This window comes from Sus scrofa, chromosome 1 (genome assembly GCF_054392235.1).
Source record: "Sus scrofa isolate SSC_HxYL_T2T_F1_AM1 chromosome 1, Sscrofa_HxYL_maternal_Yorkshire_Landrace_v2.0, whole genome shotgun sequence".
In the NCBI taxonomy this organism is placed as follows: Eukaryota; Metazoa; Chordata; class Mammalia; order Artiodactyla; family Suidae; genus Sus; species Sus scrofa.
The window spans coordinates 121797681-121815448 of NC_139383.1; the positions used below are offsets into that span (position 1 = coordinate 121797681).

The 17768-nt window shown below is 41.3% G+C and overlaps 1 protein-coding gene across 42 annotated transcripts in view; it reads right to left on the bottom strand.

The window, feature by feature from the left end:
* GCNT3 (glucosaminyl (N-acetyl) transferase 3, mucin type) overlaps positions 1-17768 on the bottom strand; it is a 115618-nt gene that overhangs the window by 46272 nt on the left and 51578 nt on the right. For 4 of the 42 annotated variants that reach the window (XM_084968661.1, XM_084968708.1, XM_084968748.1 and 1 more), the window contains one exon: positions 2177-2295. The exons of 32 other annotated variants lie outside the window; for them this stretch is intronic. The gene's annotated coding sequence lies outside the window, so the exon portion shown is untranslated. Of the gene's footprint in view, positions 1-2176; positions 5431-6338; positions 7458-13660; positions 13775-17768 lie in introns of those variants that run through there. 6 more of the 42 variants (XR_014810572.1, XM_084968682.1, XM_084968689.1 and 3 more) reach the window with 6 other exon arrangements.

A 17768-nucleotide genomic window follows, 5' to 3' on the forward strand; every position in this document is an offset into this window, starting at 1 on the left:
CTGCAGCATTTGGAAGTTCCCGGGCCAGGGATCAAACTCGCAGCAGTGACTATGTAGGAGCCTTAACCCACTGCACCGCAAGGGAACTCCATGTGTTCAGTGTGTTGGCTACTCTCCAGGTTCCCATAATCCTGTGGGGCAGGTGGGGAACCCCTGGTGGGGTAAGACCTCCAGGATACAGAGTGGCCACATTGTGGGTGGGGTGGGGTGCCTGCAGGCAAATAGAGCCTCTGGTCCCCAATTCAGTAGCTTTGAACTCTAAGGCCCCTTGGAGCCCTATCAGCCTCTGTAACTATTTTTGGAGCACTTACCTTTTTCTGCTTTTACAGAAGTGAGGATCGGACTAATTGTAAGCACTTCTCCCACTTTATCCATCAACAACCCTTTCCTCCTTTTTGATTTCCCTTATCCATTCCTGGAACTTCTCAGTTATTCTCTGCCACTCCCACACAAAGATCTAACCTTTGTAAAATAGCAAGGCATTGGAAATAACCTAAATACTTATTCTAGAGAAACAGGTAATAAAGCAGACCACATCATTATGAAATACTAGACAACTTCACATTTTTTTTTTTTTTTTTTTTTTTTTTTGCTCTTTTTAGGGCCACACTCACAGCACATGGAGGTTCCCAGGCTAGGGGTCAAATCAGAGCTGCAGCTGCTGCCCTACACCACAGCAACACAGGATCCAAGCTGTGTCTGCCACCAACACCCTAGCTTGCCGCAATGCTGGATCCTTAACGCACTGAGTGAGACCAAGGATCAGCCTGTGTCCTCATGGATACTAATCAGATTTGTTTCTGCTGAGCCACGAAAGGAATGACCACATTATTATTGTGGGCGCTAATTAGACACCTAGAGTAGTGTACCTGATAGTATTTAGGAAATAAAGACAGACAACGGACAGGAAAAATACAGATTACAAAACTGTATGCATACTATAATCATCAGAATATAAACTGCATGCGTGGGTAAGGTCTGGAAGAGAACCTGAACATGAGAATCATTCCCTTTTGGTATTAATATTTACTTGGGGTGTGCTATGTGACAGGCCCTGTGCTAAGAGTGGCTCTGGAAACATTTCTTAATCCTCACACCAACCACATAATAAGGTAGGTACTATTGTTTCTTCCCTTTGGTTGAAGAGAACACAGAGAAGCTGCTGGTTACACAGTTGCGAACTGGCAGAACCAGAACATGACCCCATGCAATCCAGTTCCATGTTTCCCTTCTAGTACTCTACTGACACACCTGACCCTTGAAACTCACAGGGTTTCGGAGAGCTAACTGCCCTCAGGGTTAAAAATTCGGATATTACTCTTGATTACCCTAGAAGTTAATGACTAATAGCCTACTGCTGAACAACCGCTTTACCGATAACATACACAGTGGATTAACACATATTTTATATATTATATGTGTTATATATATAAACACAATAAAGTAAACTAGAGAAAAGAAAATGTTACTAAGAAAGTTATAAGGAGGGAGTGCCTGTCGTGGCTCAGTGGAAACAAACCCGACTAGTATCCATGAGGATACAGGTTTGATCCTTAGCCTCACTCAGTAGGTTAAAGATCTGAAGTGGCCACGAGCTATGGCGTAGGTTGTAGACATGGCTTGGAACCTGCACTGCAGTGGCTGTGGCGTGGGCCAGCAGTTCCAGCTCTGATTCAGCCCCTAGCCTGGGATCTTCCATATGCTACAGGTGTGGCCCTGAAAAGCAAAACTAAATAAATGAAGAGCAAGAAAAAAAAAAAGAAAAAGTCATAAGGAAGTGGAAATACATTTATAGTACTGTATTTACCAACACTGTAATTTTCATGGTCTGGTTACAAGATGAATAGTCTGTCAGCACCTACATCAATATCGCCTCATATAATACAAGACACTATAGATGCTATATGTATCACTAACAGTAGACATCAAAAGTGAAAAGATAATGTGGAAAAGAAATTCATATTTATTTACAGGTAGAACATTTTGTGCATTGAAAACCAAGCAGTAGCAATATGATCGCTTTATGGTAACCTAGTATAAACAGTATGATTGCTTCACAGTAGCCTAGCCTATACCTCAATGGGTGAATCATTATAGAATTTTTATGCTGTGCATATTTCAATTATATTTATAAAATAGTATTGGAAACTCTTACTTTTTTCAAAAAAACGCTTACCTGTAATGATTGGTTGATATTCTGTTTCTCCAGTTACCAGGGAAGGAGAAAGCTACATGATGCATCTCCAATTTTTTTCAAATTGTTGTTCCTTTCCAAAAAATTTTCCAACATATTTACTGAAAAAAAAATATATGTGGACCCACGCAGTTCGAAATCCATGTTGTTCAAAGGTCAACTGTCCTAGTAGGATAGTTCCCTTATACAACTCTAGCGTATCCTGTAAGCTAAAACACTGCAGATAAGTTCCTCTTTGTGTTTTTTTTTTTCCTGTTACCCTTATTCTTTATTACCTAAAAATTTCAAACAAAAACACTGAAATCAACATGACCACATTTGATCATGCTACATATATGTGTAATGTGTACAGTTTTAAAATCAGGTCCATTTTATTAGGGAATTTTTCCAAGGCAAAGTTTTCTAATGACAGGGAGAGAAATACTTGCATGTTAGTTCCACTAAAAAAAAGGTATTTAGCTTCATCTGGGAAAACTTAATATGTGATTATGTGAGATTTGATCTCTTGACAAGCAATTTCAAAAGGTGTATGCCAGGCAGTTCCCTTGTGGTGCAGCATGTTAAGGATCCAGCACTGTCACTGAAGTGGCTTGAGCTGCCACTATGGCGCAAGTTTGATTCCCAGCCCAGGAACCTCCATATGCCACAGGCGAGGCCAAAAAAAAAAAAAAAAAAGATGTAGTCCAAAACAATGACTCAAATAAACAAACTCTGTATCTTGCTTTTATGTCCTAATTTAGAATATATTTACAGATAACATGATATCTTGGAATGCTTCAAATTAATAATAAATCAAATAAAATAATCCATAAGGACCTAACAATATAGCACAGGGAACTCAACATTCAGTAACAACCTACATGGAAAAGAATCTGAAAAAGAATGGATATGTGTATATGTATAACTGAATCGCTTTGCTGTGAACTGAAACTAAAAACATTGTAAATCAATGATACCTCAATAAAAAATTTTAAAAAATAGTGAATGGAAGTATGAAAAGGACAAGGATGCCTATGTGTTACTGAACACCGAAGCTGTATGATGGATTTGTGGAGGTTCATTTTACTATTCCACCCACTATTGTGTATGTTCAAAATGCTTCATAATGAAGGGCGTGTGTGTGTGTGTGGTGTGTGAGCAGCTTGCAGCAATTCCAGGACCAGAGATGGAACCCAAGCCATAGCAGTAACCTGAGCCACAACAGTGACAACGCCAGATCCTTAACCCACTGCACCACCAGACAACTCCAAAACCCACAGTCTTAAGCCTTACTGTAAACAAAGATTTGAAACATTACATACAAAAATAAGAATGACTTTCTATGAACTGTAACTAATAAGCATTATTTCCTATTAAAAGAGAAAGAGCCCACCAGTGCCTTCTCATCAGTGGGAGAATGTCACATGTAATACTGATGTGATTACAATCCTTGAAAATTATTTTTTGGGAATTTATCATTTTATGTACCAAAGAATAGAACAGTAATGGGAAAATCTGATTTTTAAGGCAGTTACATTTTTTAAAGTCATAATGTAACTTATTCCAAGGAAAATTTCAGTAATATAGCTTTTAACTATCAAAGTATAAATTTCAAGAAGTTTAAAACATGACTTAATAACAAGCATCTTTCAGGGACATACTCAATTCATTAATAAGGGAATTAGGATATTAGAGCTGGTTCCAAGGAGAATAAGATTGGTAAATATATAATTAATGGGAAAAAAGCATGCCAAAATAAGCCTCTGGTTAATACTGCATAAGATAAGTCAACTGTAAACTTTCAGAGTACTTTTCTAACAGACAAAATCATTTGCCTGTATCCAGGACAAATATCTATAAGTTAATGTTAATTTTATGGACTCTGGAGATGTGGTATACATACACAATGGAATATTACTCAGCCCTAAAAAAGAATGAAATGCCAATTGCAGCAACATGGATGGACCTAAAGATTATCATCTTAAGCAAAGTAATTCAAAGACAAATATATGATAGGACTTATATGTGGAATCTGAAAAAAAAATGATACAAATGAACTTATTTACAAAAAAGACTCAGGACTTTAAAAACAAACCTATGATTAACAAAGGGGAAAGGCATGGGGGGAGGGGAGGATTAGGAGCTTGGGCTGGCATATGTATGCTATGATATATGGAACAGACGGTCAATGGGGACCTGCTATATGGCAGAGAGAACTCTACTCAATGTTCTGTTTTAACATATGGGGATGAGGTGTGTATGTTTAACTAAATCACTTTGCTCTGTAGCAGAAATTAAAACAAAATTGAAAATCACCTATATTTCAATAAAATTTTTCAAAAAAAATTTTATGGACTCTGGGCCCTAGTCAACAATAAATAATAGGCTAAAATCACATCTCTTAGAATCTGATGACTTAGCAGGTGTGTTAGACAATGTTTTAGTGTCAAATATGATTTTGAAAGGGCATGCAGGGCTCTTTGCCTCATTTCTAAGTTTTAGATAATTTTTCTTAGTATAGACCTCATTCCCAACAACTATGAAGCATTGCAGTTCTTTGTATTTCCAAGTCTCAACCAGATTCTGCATATTATCATTTCACTTCAAGTTCAGCAAAACTGGCAAGGTTGTCTTTGTGCCCCAGTTTCTATTCTGGGTTCCAGGATGCCAGAATAAAGAAAGCACTGTCCCAACCATCTGGAAAGGCAAGAACACAGACCCACCTGCCTTCAACCTGTATGTGCAGGTTTGCACGTCCATTGGTGTTTTTAGTCTCAGTAGGCATAATCCCTTCCTGACCTACATCACAGGTTTGTTCTCTTGTTCATTTATATCAAAATAAATGACAACACTTGGCAACAATAATGGCACATCAGCACAAGTTCATTCATTTTCGCCTCAAGTCTGGAACTATGTTTGTATGTCCCACTACAAATCTAGGAATGGGCCGTAAGTTTCCCTTTTTCTGGGGTCTTACCTCACTTGCAGAGTTTGCTGAACTGATCTATAATGGGAATCTACACTCTTCACAGGTAAGGCCTGTTTCCCCAGGCTGCACCAGACTTGAGGTAAAAAGGTAATTTTTAGAAGTCTGTCTCTGGCTCCAATCCCTACAGGCTTTGGGGACGAAGACTACCACTCTTTGTCCTTTAAAGTCACCCCCTAAACTATCTCCTGTTCTCACTGGGATGCCATATCCTCCATTCCTCAGCTGCTCTTTTGTTTTTTGTTTTGTTTTGCTTTTCTTAGGGCCGCACCTGCAGCATATAGACGTTCCCAGGCCAGGGGTCAAATTGGAGCTACATCTGCAACCTACACCACAGCTCATGGCAATGCCAGATCCCCGACCCACTGAGCGAGGCCAGGGATTGAACGTGCATCCTCATGGATACTAGTGGAATTCATTTCCACTGAGCCACAACGGGAACTCCTCAGATGCTCTTTTGAATCATCCTCTGGCTGAAGAGCTACCTGCAAGAACCTCGTAATTTCCACTGTAGCTGGTGTCACCTTTTTCTATTTTTGGCTGCACCTGGGGCAGGCGGAAGCTCCTGGGCCAGGGATTGACCCACACCACAGCAGCAACCTGAGCCACAATAGCGACAACACCAGACCCTTAACCCACCTTACCACAAGAGAACTCTCTGGTGTCAGCTATTAATGGCATTGTCACCCATGTCGAGACCTATCACCCACTGCCCCTAAAGTTACCAATGCCTTTAAAGCCAAAGATGCCCTGACGTTGCTGGGCATCCAGTGTTTCACCAAACCTCCAGTGTTCCACCAAGACAGATCATTTTAGCCACCTCTGGCAAACGGAGCAGCAACAATGCTGATACCATCTTTTATCTCTTACACCCAGGTCTGGTTATATAATTGGCACAGCCTGGTGAAAAATGTTAATACAGAGTTCCTTGCCAAAAAGAAGTATTAAGAATTTCAAGGAGTTCTTTGGAGTTCCCGTCATGGCGCAGTGGTTAACGAATCCAACTAGGAACCATGAGGTTGCAGGTTCGATCCCTGCCCTTGCTCAGTGGGTTAAGGATCTGGCACTGCCGTGAGCTGTGGTGTGGTTGCAGACGCAGCTCGGATCCCATGTTGCTGTGGCTCTGGCGTAGGCTGGTGGCTACAACTCCGATTGGACCCCTAGCCTGGGAACTTCCACATGCCACAGGAGCAGCCCCAGAAAAGGCAAAAAGACAAAAAAATAAGAATTTCAAGGAGTTCCCATTGTGGTGTAGAGGAAATGAAATCTGACTAGGAACCATGAGGTTGGGGGTTCGATCCCTGGCCTTGCTCAGTGGGTTAAGGATCCGGCATTGCTGTGAGCTGTGGTGTAGGTTGCAGATGAGGCTTGGATCTGGCATTGCTGTGGCTCTGGCATAGGCTGGTGGCTACAGCTCCGATTAGACCCCTTAGCCTGGGAACCTCCATATGCAGCGGGTGCAGCCCTAAAAAAAAAAAGGACGAAAAGAATTTCAAGACAGTGACAGAGAGCATTAAACCAAGCACAGGACCCCGCTGAGTGCAGGACCCTGGGCAATGGCATAGGTCATGTGACCACATTGCTGACACTCTCAGAATATCTTAAAGGTTATGTCCAAAAGAATTAATTGCTTCCTTCACCTATGTGCCCTGCAGTGTTAAACTGGGCTTAATGCTAGCTCAACCTCTTCAATAGTGTATGTCTAAGAACAAAAAAAGCTCTTCTGGTTTGGTTGTTACTGTTGCTCTTATTGGAGCTGCTGTCCATTTCCATCACCTGCTCCACTGGACCCAGGCACAAAGTACCAGTGCTGTACTCTCGGTTCCCATGGTTTTCCCCCAACCCCACACACAGCCATAGCCCTGAATCTGAACTTCTCTTTCCTTGGGGTGAGTTCCTGTTAGCAAAGTTCCTCAGCCTTTTGCAAGTGACCTTACAGTAACCCCTTGCATCCTCCTCCAGATAAATCAAGCTCTCAAGGCACCCACACAGTGATCGATGTGCCCAACAATTCTGGCAGTTTGATAAGTAGAAGCCAGGGAAACCACTATGTCAAAGCCGCCAGCAATTTTTGGGAAACCAGACATCTACATATATTTAAAAAAAGGGGGGGGGGGGAACCATACATCCACATATATTAAAAAAAAGAGGGGAACACTCTAACACCATACACAAAAATAAACTCAAAATGGTTTAAAGTCCTAAACATAAGACTGGATACTATGAAATTCCAGAGGAAAACAAAGGCAGAACACTCTCTCGATGTAAATAACAGCAATATCTTTTTCGATCCACCTCCTAGAGTAATGAAAAAATTTAAAAATTAATGAATGGGACCTAATTAAGCTTTAAAGTTTGTGTATAGCAAACGAAACCACAAACAGAATGAAAGACAACCTACAAAATGGGAGAAAATCTTTGCAAACTGAGCAACCGACAAGGGATTAAGCTTCAAAATATACAAACATCTCATATGGCTTTATAAAATTTTTAAAAACCCAAGTAAAAAATGGTCAGAAGATCTAAGCAAACATTTCTCCAAAGAAGATGGACGAATGGCCAATAGGCACATGAAAAGATGCTCACATCACTAATTATTAGAGAAATGCAAATCCAAACTACAATGAGGTACCACCTCACACCACTCAGAATGGCCATCATGAAAAAATCTACAAACAATAGACGCTGGAGAGGGTGTGGAGAAAAGGGAAGTCTCCTACACTGTTGTTGGGAATATGAGCTGGTGCAACTACTATGGAGGACATTAAAAAAATAAATATAGAATTAACTACCACATAATCCAGCAATCCCACTCCTGGGCATATATCTGGAGAAAACCAAATATTCAAAAAGATACAGGCACCCTGATGTTCATCACAGCACTATTTACAATAGCCAAGACATGGCTAAATGTCCATTAGCAGAGGACTGGATAAAGAATATGTATACATACATATAAACACATTTATATACGTATATACATGCTTATAAACATCTTAAAGATGTTTAGGTGCATATACACAATGGAATATTACTCAGACGTAAAAAAAGAATGAAATAATGCCATTTGCAGCTACATGGATGGACCTAGTAATTATCATACTAAGTGAGGTAAGTCAAAGACAAATAACATACAGTACCACTTATATGTGGAAACTTAATAAAAGATGATACAAAAGAACTTACAAAACAGAAACAAACTGAAATTTTTTTATAGCATTTTTTTTGTCTTTTTTTTTTTTTTTTTTTTTTTTTTTTTTGCTATTTCTTTGGGCCGCTCCCACGGCATATGGAGGTTCCCAGGCTAGGGGTTGAATTGGAGCTGTAGCCACCTGCCTACGCCAGAGCCACAGCAACATGGGATCCGAGCCGGTCTGCAACCTACACCACAGCTTACGGCAACGCCGGATCGTTAACCCACTGAGTAAGGGCAGGGACCGAACCCGCAACCTCATGGTTCCTAGTCGGATTCATTAACCACTGCGCCACAACGGGAACTCCAAACTGAAATTTTTTTAAGGGCCACACCCATGGCATATGGAGGTTCCCAGGCCAGGGGTCCAATTGGAGCTACACCTGCTGGCCCATACCACAGCCACAGCAATGCCAGATCCAAGACACATCCGCATCCTACACCACAGCTTGTGGCAATACTGGATCCTTAATCCACCGAGCGAGGCCAGGGATTAAACCCTCAACCTCATGGCTCCTAGTCAGATTTATTTCCACTGTGCCATGACAGCAACTCTGATTGAAATTTTTTGAAACCAAATTTGTGGTTACGGAAGGGGAAACATGGCTGGGGGAGGGATAAATTAGGGGACTGGGATATGTACACTACTACATATAAAATATATAGTTCAGGTGCGGCCCTAAAAAGACAAAAATAAAAAAGACAAATAAAATATATAGGTAACAGGGACCTACTACATAAGGTAACTTCCTCTATACTGTGTAATAACCTATATGGGAAAAGAATCTGAAAAGGAATGGATAAGTATGTAACTGTTTTGCTTTACTGCAGACCTGGAACTAACACAACTTTGTAAGTCAACTATGCTCCAATAAAATTTATTTGGAAAAAAAAGTCAGAATTTTTATGTTTAAAGGAAAGGCAAAATTCAACTTTGATGGTAAATTTTATCTTTTATTTTGGAATATTTCATGGCTATTTTAGTGTTGCAAAGGAAGCAGCCAGACCCTGCACAAGAATAGGTGGCTTGAATCTGAAGGGGTGTCATCATTGAGGAAGGAGCCACATATCTATGAGATGCTGAGAATGGGAGGAGAGGACTTCCTCCTTCCTGGACATGATATTGTGATTTATAATAAGGAATATACATTTGGTCTTCATTCCCCTTTCTGGTACTGGGCTCCTAAAATCCTTACAACTTTCTAAGTTATGAGAGCAAAAAAAATGTGTCTTTTGCTACATTAATGAAGTCACTTTTGGAAAGCTGGGAGCTAGGTACAGGAATACCAACTATATGATTATGGAGTTGAAACTTGGGGAAAGGAGAGAGGGTGGAGGTTGAATCAATTGCCAAGGGACACCTATGTAATGAAGCCTCCATAAAATCCCAGAAGGATAGCATTGGAGAGCTTCTCAGTTGATGAACACATTTGAGGAAAATGATGCACTTGAAGAGGGCATGGAAGCTTGCACTTTCCCCCTGCCGTGGCTGACACAAGTGCAACCTTGGGATAGATAGCAAGACAAGTTCACATCATCTAGGCAGTCTCTGAAAAACTTGTGAAGGAGAACCCAGGGGAAAAATCTATCTCCATTATAGAGGTGAGAACTGTATTATTTGGGTAAAAAGGGAAGGTGACCCCTACCAGCTGGAGAAGTCTGAGACAACTGGGTTACATATGTTTTGCCCAACTCAGATATTCTCCTTTCAGGGTTGGTGCCTGTAATCTATCCTGGGATTTCTGGCTCTGCTGCCCTTGCTTTTCCCATGACGTAAAATCTGCCCAAGTTAGGAGTGCCCTCCAGAGCAATGGCAAGTAAGTGAACATTTCATATGACTCTTTCTCTAGATCTTCTGTTAAATTTTTTATATCCATACCCAAGATGAAATAATTTGCCCACAGCACTTGAAAGTTACAAAAAAGATTACTCTGAGAGGAGATGTCACAATCGACACCACAGAAATATAAAGGATCATAACAGACTACTATGAACAGTTATAGACCAACAAATTGGACAACTTAAAATAAACAGATAAATGTTTAAAATCATACAACCTACCGAAACTGAATCATCAAGAAATAGAAAACTGAACAGACCAATTATCAGCAAGGAGACTGAAACAATAATCCAAAAGCTCCCAACTAACAAAAGTCCAGGACCACATGGCTTCATTTGTGAGTTCTACCAAACATTCAAAGAATAATTAACACCAATCTCTCCCAAACTCTTCCAAAAATAGATAAGGAAGCAACATTTCCAAAGTCATTTTACAAGGCCAGCATTACCCTGGTACCAAAATCTAACGAGATCACTGTAAGAAAAGTAAACTAGGAGTTCCCATCGTGGCACAATGGTTAATGAATCCGACTAGGAACCATGAGGTTGCAGGTTCAATCCCTGACCTTGTTCAGTGGGTTAAGGATCTGGCGTTGCCGTGAGCTGTGGTGTAGGTTGCAGACACGGCTCGGATCCCGTGTTGCTGTGGCTCTGGCGTAGGCCAGTGGCTACAGGTCCGATTGGACCCCTAGCCTGGGAACCTCCATATGCCGTGGGAGCGGCCCAAAGAAATAGCTAAAAAGACAAAAAAAAAAAGACAAAAAAAAAAGAAAAGTAAACTATAGGCCGATATCCCTGATTAACACAGATGCAAAACTGTCAACAACAAATTAACAAATCAAATTCAACAATACTTAAAAGGATCATACACCATAAACAAACAGGATTTATTCCAAGGATGCAAGGACGGTTCAACATTCACAAAGAAATCAGTGTGATACACCACAGTAACAAAATGAAGGATAAAAATCACCTGGCCACCTCAACAGAGGCAGAAAAGGCATTTGACAAAATTCAACATTCATTCATGATTTAAAAAAGAAGGCTCTCAACAAATTGTATATAGAAGGAATGTACCTCAACATAATAAAGGCCATATATGACAAGCCAACAGCTAACATCATACTCAACAGGGAAAAGCTGAATGTGTTTCTTCTAAGATCAGGAACAAGACAAGGTTGGCAACTCTCTCCACTTATTTGACATGGTATCGGTAGTCCCAGAAAGAGCAGTAGGCAAGAAAAAGAAGCAGAAGATACTAAACCAAAAAGAAAAGGCAAAGTTACAGATACAAAATTAACAAAGACCAGTTGCAATTCTATACACCAATAATGAACTATCAGAAAGAGAAATTTTTTTAAAACCCCACTTACAATCACATCAAAAGGAGTAAAATATCTAGGAATAAATTTAACCAAGGAAGCGAAAGACTTATACACTGAAAACTCTAAGATTGATGAAAGAAATTGAAGACACAAATGCAAAGATATTCCATGCTCATGGATTAGGAGAATTAATATTATTGAAATGTCTATACTCCCCAAAGCAATTTCAGAGTCAATGCTATCCCTATCAAAATTCCAACGGCATTTTTCATAGTAAGAGAACCAATAATCCTAAAAGTTGTATGGAATTAAAACAGAGCAGGACCTTACGGTCCTTCCCCTACACCATGTCCTCCACCTGCTCTTTTTTTTTTTTCTTTTCTTCTTTTTATGGCAATGCCGGTGGTATATGTAAGTTCCTGGGCCACAGATCAAATCACAGCTGCAGCTGCAGCCTACACCACAGCCAAAGAAATACAGATCCTTAAGCCAATGAGTGAGGCTGGGGATTGAACCTGCATCCTCACAGAGACAACATCAGGTCCTTAACCCACTGAGCCACAACAGAACTCCAAACCTGCTTTTTGTCTATAGAAAAACTTTAGTTGAAGAATAAGTTTAATCAGAGAAGTGAGAAAATACAGGAGCAAATGAAAACAGTCAAATGAGACCAAGTAATAATTTAATTATTAAGCAAAGTCAGGACTTTTACTTCCTTCTTGAGGGTTATAGATAAAAGATTCTGAGCCATATCCTATGAGCTGTCTTATAGATAGTGAAACTCCTATAAGGTGGAAGAAGTTAACTACTTGTTGATCAGACTGTAGCCATGAAATAAACTGCCACCATTCTGAGATTTAGCCTCAAGAAAATGGGAACAAACTGACCCTGGAACTAAAGATTAACTGTACTTAAAATAATCAAAATTACAGTAATCAGACCACCATATGATCAATTTCAAGATAACTGTTGGAGCTGACTGTGCTGTTTCTAGATGTAGTCCCCTCCCTCCGCCTATAAAGGGCTCCGGCACACTGATTGACAGTGGCGTGAGTTGGTCTTTGGACAGGGGTATGCCCTCTCCACCCACTCCCCTATTGAGGGCATCTGAAATAAAGCAAACTTTCCATTCCACCAACTTTCACCTTTTTATTGGCTTTAGAGCAGCGAGCATCTGGACGTCACTTTTGTTAACAAAAGGCCCTGAAGAGCCAAAGCAATCTTAAGGAAGAAGAGGAAAGCTGGAGCCATCACAATTCCCAATTTCTAACTATATCATAAAGCTATAGTAATCAAGAGAGTATGATATTGACATAAAAATAGATACATAGATCACTGCATCAGAGTAGAGTCCAGTAATAAACCCACACATATATGGTCAATTAATTTATGACAAAGGAGGCAAGAATATACAATGGGAAAAGTATGTCTCATCAATAAATGGTGCTGAGAAAACTAGACATCCACATGCAAAAGAATGAAACTGGACCACTGTCTCGCCTCATACACAAAATCAACTCAAATGGGTTAAAGAATTGACCATAAACTCTGAAACTGTAAAACTCCTAGAAGGACAGTGAGGGTAAGCATCCTTGACACTGATCTTGGCAATGGTTTTTTGGATTTGACACCAAAAGCAAAGGCAACAAGAACAAAAATTTTAAAATGTGCCTACATCAGACTAAAAACCTTCTGCACATCAAGGGAAACTATCAAGAAAATGAAAAGGCAACCTACAGAATGGGGAAAAATATTTCCAAATTTTACATCTGATAGAGGGTTAATACCCATTATTATACATATAAAGAATTCACACAACTCAATAGTAAAAAAAAAAAAGTCTGATTAAAACAGGCAGAAGAGGAGTTGGTGCTATGGCGCAATGAGATTGGCAGCATCTCTGGAGCACTAGGATGCAGATTCAATCCCTGGCCTGAGGTTGCAACTATGGCTTGGCCAGGAAATCCATGTGCTGCAGGCGGGCCAAAAAGGGAAGGAAATAAAAACAGGCAGAAGATCTGAATAGCATTTTTCTGAAGAAGAAATAAATATGGCTAACAAGTATAACAACGCTGCTGATTATCAGAGAAAAGCAGACCAAAACAACAGGAAGATATCAGCTCACACCTGTGAGAATGACTTACCAAAAAGTATACAAATGAGTATTGGCGAGGACATGAAGAAAAGAGAATCCTTGTGCATTTGTTGGTGGGAAGGCAGATTGGTGCAGCCACTACAGAAAAGTCCGGAAGTTCCCCAAAATATTAAAAATAGAACTACCATATGACCTAGCAAATCCACTTCTGGGTAGTCCTCCTAAGGAAATTAAAACACTAACTTCAGAAGATATGTGGAATCTCATTTTACTGATTATTTATAAGAGCCAAGAAATGCCAACAACCTAAATGTCGAGTGGTGGATGAATGGATAAAGACAATGTATATTACGTATGTATGTGAGTGTACGCATACAAATGCAAACATACATACATGACGGAATATTATTCAGCCATAAAAAAAGAAAATATTGCATTTATGACAAGATGGATCGAGCTTGAAGGCATTTATGCTAAATGAAATAAAACAAAGACAAATACTGTATGATCTCACCTGTGAAATCTAAAACTAAAAGAAAGACCAGGAGTTCCCGTCGTGGCGCAGTGGTTAATGAATCTGACTAGGAACCATGAGGTTGCGGGTTTGGTCCCTGCCCTTGCTCAGTGGGTTAACGATCCGGCGTTGCTGTGAGCTGTGGTGTAGGTTGCAGACGCGGCTCAGATCCCGAGTTGCTGTGGCTCTGGCGTAAGCCGGTGGCTACAGCTCCGATTCAACCCCTAGCCTGGGAACCTCCATATGCCACGGGAGCAGCCCAAGAAATAGCAAAAAGACAAAAAAGAAAAGAAAAGAAAAGAAAAGAAAAGAAAGACCAAACTCAGCAGACAGATTGGTGGTTGTCAGAAGCAGGGCCAGTGGGCGATGGGCAAAATGGGTGAAGGGGATCAAAAGGTACAAACTTCCAGTTATAAAATAAATAAGGCCTGGGGATGCAATGTACAACATAGTGACTTGTACTGAATTGTACATTAGCAAATTGCAAAGAGAATTAATCTTATAAATTCTTATCATAGGACAAAAAATATTATAACTGTGACAACAGATATCAGCTAGATTACTGTGGTGGTTATTTTACAATATTACATATATTGAATCAATATTGTATACCTGAAACTCTATGTCAATTATATCTCAATTTTTTTTTTAAAAAAAGATCTCTACATGTCCCTGGATCTGCAAAGACTTTATGTAATTGTTCAGCTCCATAAAGCAGGATTGAGTAATACCAAGCACCAAGAGCTGCTCCCAGATGGAAGGTGGGAAAAAGCAACAACAACAACAAAAACCTCTTTGCCCTCTCCTCTTCTGATTAAGATAAGGGCATACCAAGCAACATTATCAATAACCAAACAGTTATTTTTTGATAAACCAAATAACTTGTAGCCACACTTGGAAAGTTAAACTCTAAGCACTACATGGTAATATAATAAATGTGGATGCTATTCTGCAAAGCAATGACATGTTTAATTTTTAGCTCATTTAGCTACTCAATTGAGGATGGGGGTGGCAGTGGGATGGGCAGGTGGCAGGGCTGGGCCCTGACTCTGGCTGCTTCTCCTACCTTGGAAACATCTGAGAGCTATTCACAGTGCTTGAAGGTGTCAGCCCAAACCCCAATGGGTACTGGCCAAGCCCCAGGAGGAAAGGGCCAGGCCAGGAGATGCCTATTTTCTCACTCTTTTCTGCATCAGCAGATCCATGCTCTGGTCCTGTTTTCTACAGTGACTCTAATCAATGTGCCTGCTCTGAGCTGGGAATGCTGCCTTCAGAACAAGCAGAGATTCATGGATGTTGCCATGCTACCTCCAATGCCCAACCCTGGCACCCCACACACCCCCAGGTCAGGGGCTGAGCATCACCTTCAAGCCCCGTGGTTCTCGTATACCCTGAAATAGTGTGGCACTGGCCCCATTACAGCTCTCAGACATGATAGCCACATTTGGCTATGCTGAGTTTCCCCTGCCTGGCCGCCATCAACTGATTCAATACACACCAACTCTATCTCTAGGATGGAAAAGGGATTCTGCCTAAGGTGAGCAGATCCACCTCTGTACCTGAAAGGGCTAGACTAGGACAACCCTGAGGCCAAGTTGAGTTGGGCTGAAGAAACTCAAAGAAGAGAGAGACAGTCCCAGGCTCTTTGAGCCTTAGCCCCAGAGTTGACCATCCCAAGCCAGCTGGTAAATGGGGCCTTTGCAGCAGCATAAGACCAAGGAATGAGCTGGGATATTGTGTGTCTGTCTGGGAGGGAAACCCAAATAGCCTCTCATCAAACAGTGGTCCCCCAAGGAATGTCCAGTTAACTGCAGAGAAATAATCTGGCCCTCTTGAGAAGTTCTACAAGAAAAAAAACAAAAAAAACAAAAAATAGCAAGGTGGTTAAAATCATCTTTAAAGTAGCTGTCCAGGACATACCTGCTCTGTTCTCATCCTTTCAGGTGCAACATGGACTTGGGGTAAGAAGGTGCCCTTCCCAGATGGACAAGGGACCTGGCTCCCCCGAATGAGCTGCACAGGCCAGCTGGCTTTTTCTTAGGAGAACAGGGAGGTCTGGAGAGACTTTCCAGGGGAAATGACCTTATCATCTGGGCCACTGGAAACCTAGCATTGACCATGGAAAGGTAGAAAGGGAAAGGATTTTCTAGACAGAGGGACAGCACGTAGAAAGCTTTGCAGATGAGCAAAGAGAGGGAAGGTTCTGGAGTTCCCGTCATGGCTCAGTGAAAACAAATCTGACTAGCATCCATGAAGACACAGGTTCGATCCCTGGCCTTGCTCAGTGGGTTAAGGATCCGGTGTTGCCATGAGCTGTGGTGTAGGTCGAAGATGTGGCTCGGATCTGGCGTTGCTGTGACTGTAGTGTAGGCCAGTGGCTACAGCTCCAATTCAACCCCTAGCCTGGGAACCTCCACATGCTGCAGGTGAAGCCCTAAAAAGCAAAAGGGGCTGGGGGAGAAAGAGAGAGGGAAGGTTCCAATAGGACAGGTTACAGGAGGCTGCAGATCTCAAATCTGGACAACAGCAACAGATGAGGTTAGAATGTAAGGGGCTTGTTCATAAAAAAACCTTTTCAGTTAGGTAAGAATCTTACTTTCCTCCCCCTCCCCCCCGAGGAGTACAGGTAGGGGAGAGTAACACAGTATAAGCTGTACAACTCAACCTGTTGGCAGGATGAGTTGTAGCCCAAGGTAAGACTAGAAGCAGAGGGACCGGGTAGGAGCATCTTAGACCAGCTCCCAGTGAAATAAAACCACCTGGGAGAGCAACACCGTCAGAACTTGCCTAACACACTCACAGAGCTGGGAGCGGTGTCACGCACGTTACAGAAACAGATCACTTACCTCTGAGCCCACAAGGAAGGTGCTATTCCTAGTATTTCTACTTAATTTTTAAGGCAGAAAAAAAAGCAGAATGATTTCCCCAGGGCCATAGAGCAATGAGGAGAGAGCCAGAATCCACTTGACCTGTTCTAAACCACTGCATGTCCTCTCCTGAAGGTGGGGGAAAACAGACAACAGATTCTGGAGATGGTTAGGAGGCAGAATTGATAGGACTTTGTGGTTGACTAGGTGTGAGAAGGGGGAAGAGTCAAGAATAACTGCCAAATTTCTATCTCAGGTATCTGGATGGAAGGCAATGCCTCTCACTGTGAGTAAAGCTGCACAGAAGATGGTCCACATCTGTGGGCATTTCAAGAAGCGGGCAGAAAGTCAATACTGGCAAATGCTGTTAGAAAAGTCACCAAGAAAAAGTCTGAACGGTGTATGGGAGATCTCAGGAAGGGGGGAAACCATTGGATTAGCTGGGAGCGGTCTAAGAGGTCCAAGCAAGGCAGAGAAATAGTGTGTGTGCAGACAGCTCTGCAGAAAATCTTGGGTTGTAAAGTAGAAGCAGCATGAGGAGAGGTTTTGTTTTTGTGTTACTATGACAGAGACCTGAGAGGCTCCTACGTCATGACAGGACGGACGATGAAGAGGGTCAGCTTGACCCTGTTAACTTGGGTGGGTTCAGTAGAAAAATCAAGGGACTCACCATTTGGTTGTTCCTATTTTACTTGGGGTTTGAAGGTGGGAAACAGAGCATTTTACACAGCTGCTAGATGTAGTCTGCCCAAGGTTCAGCAGGTGGCTTTGAAAGG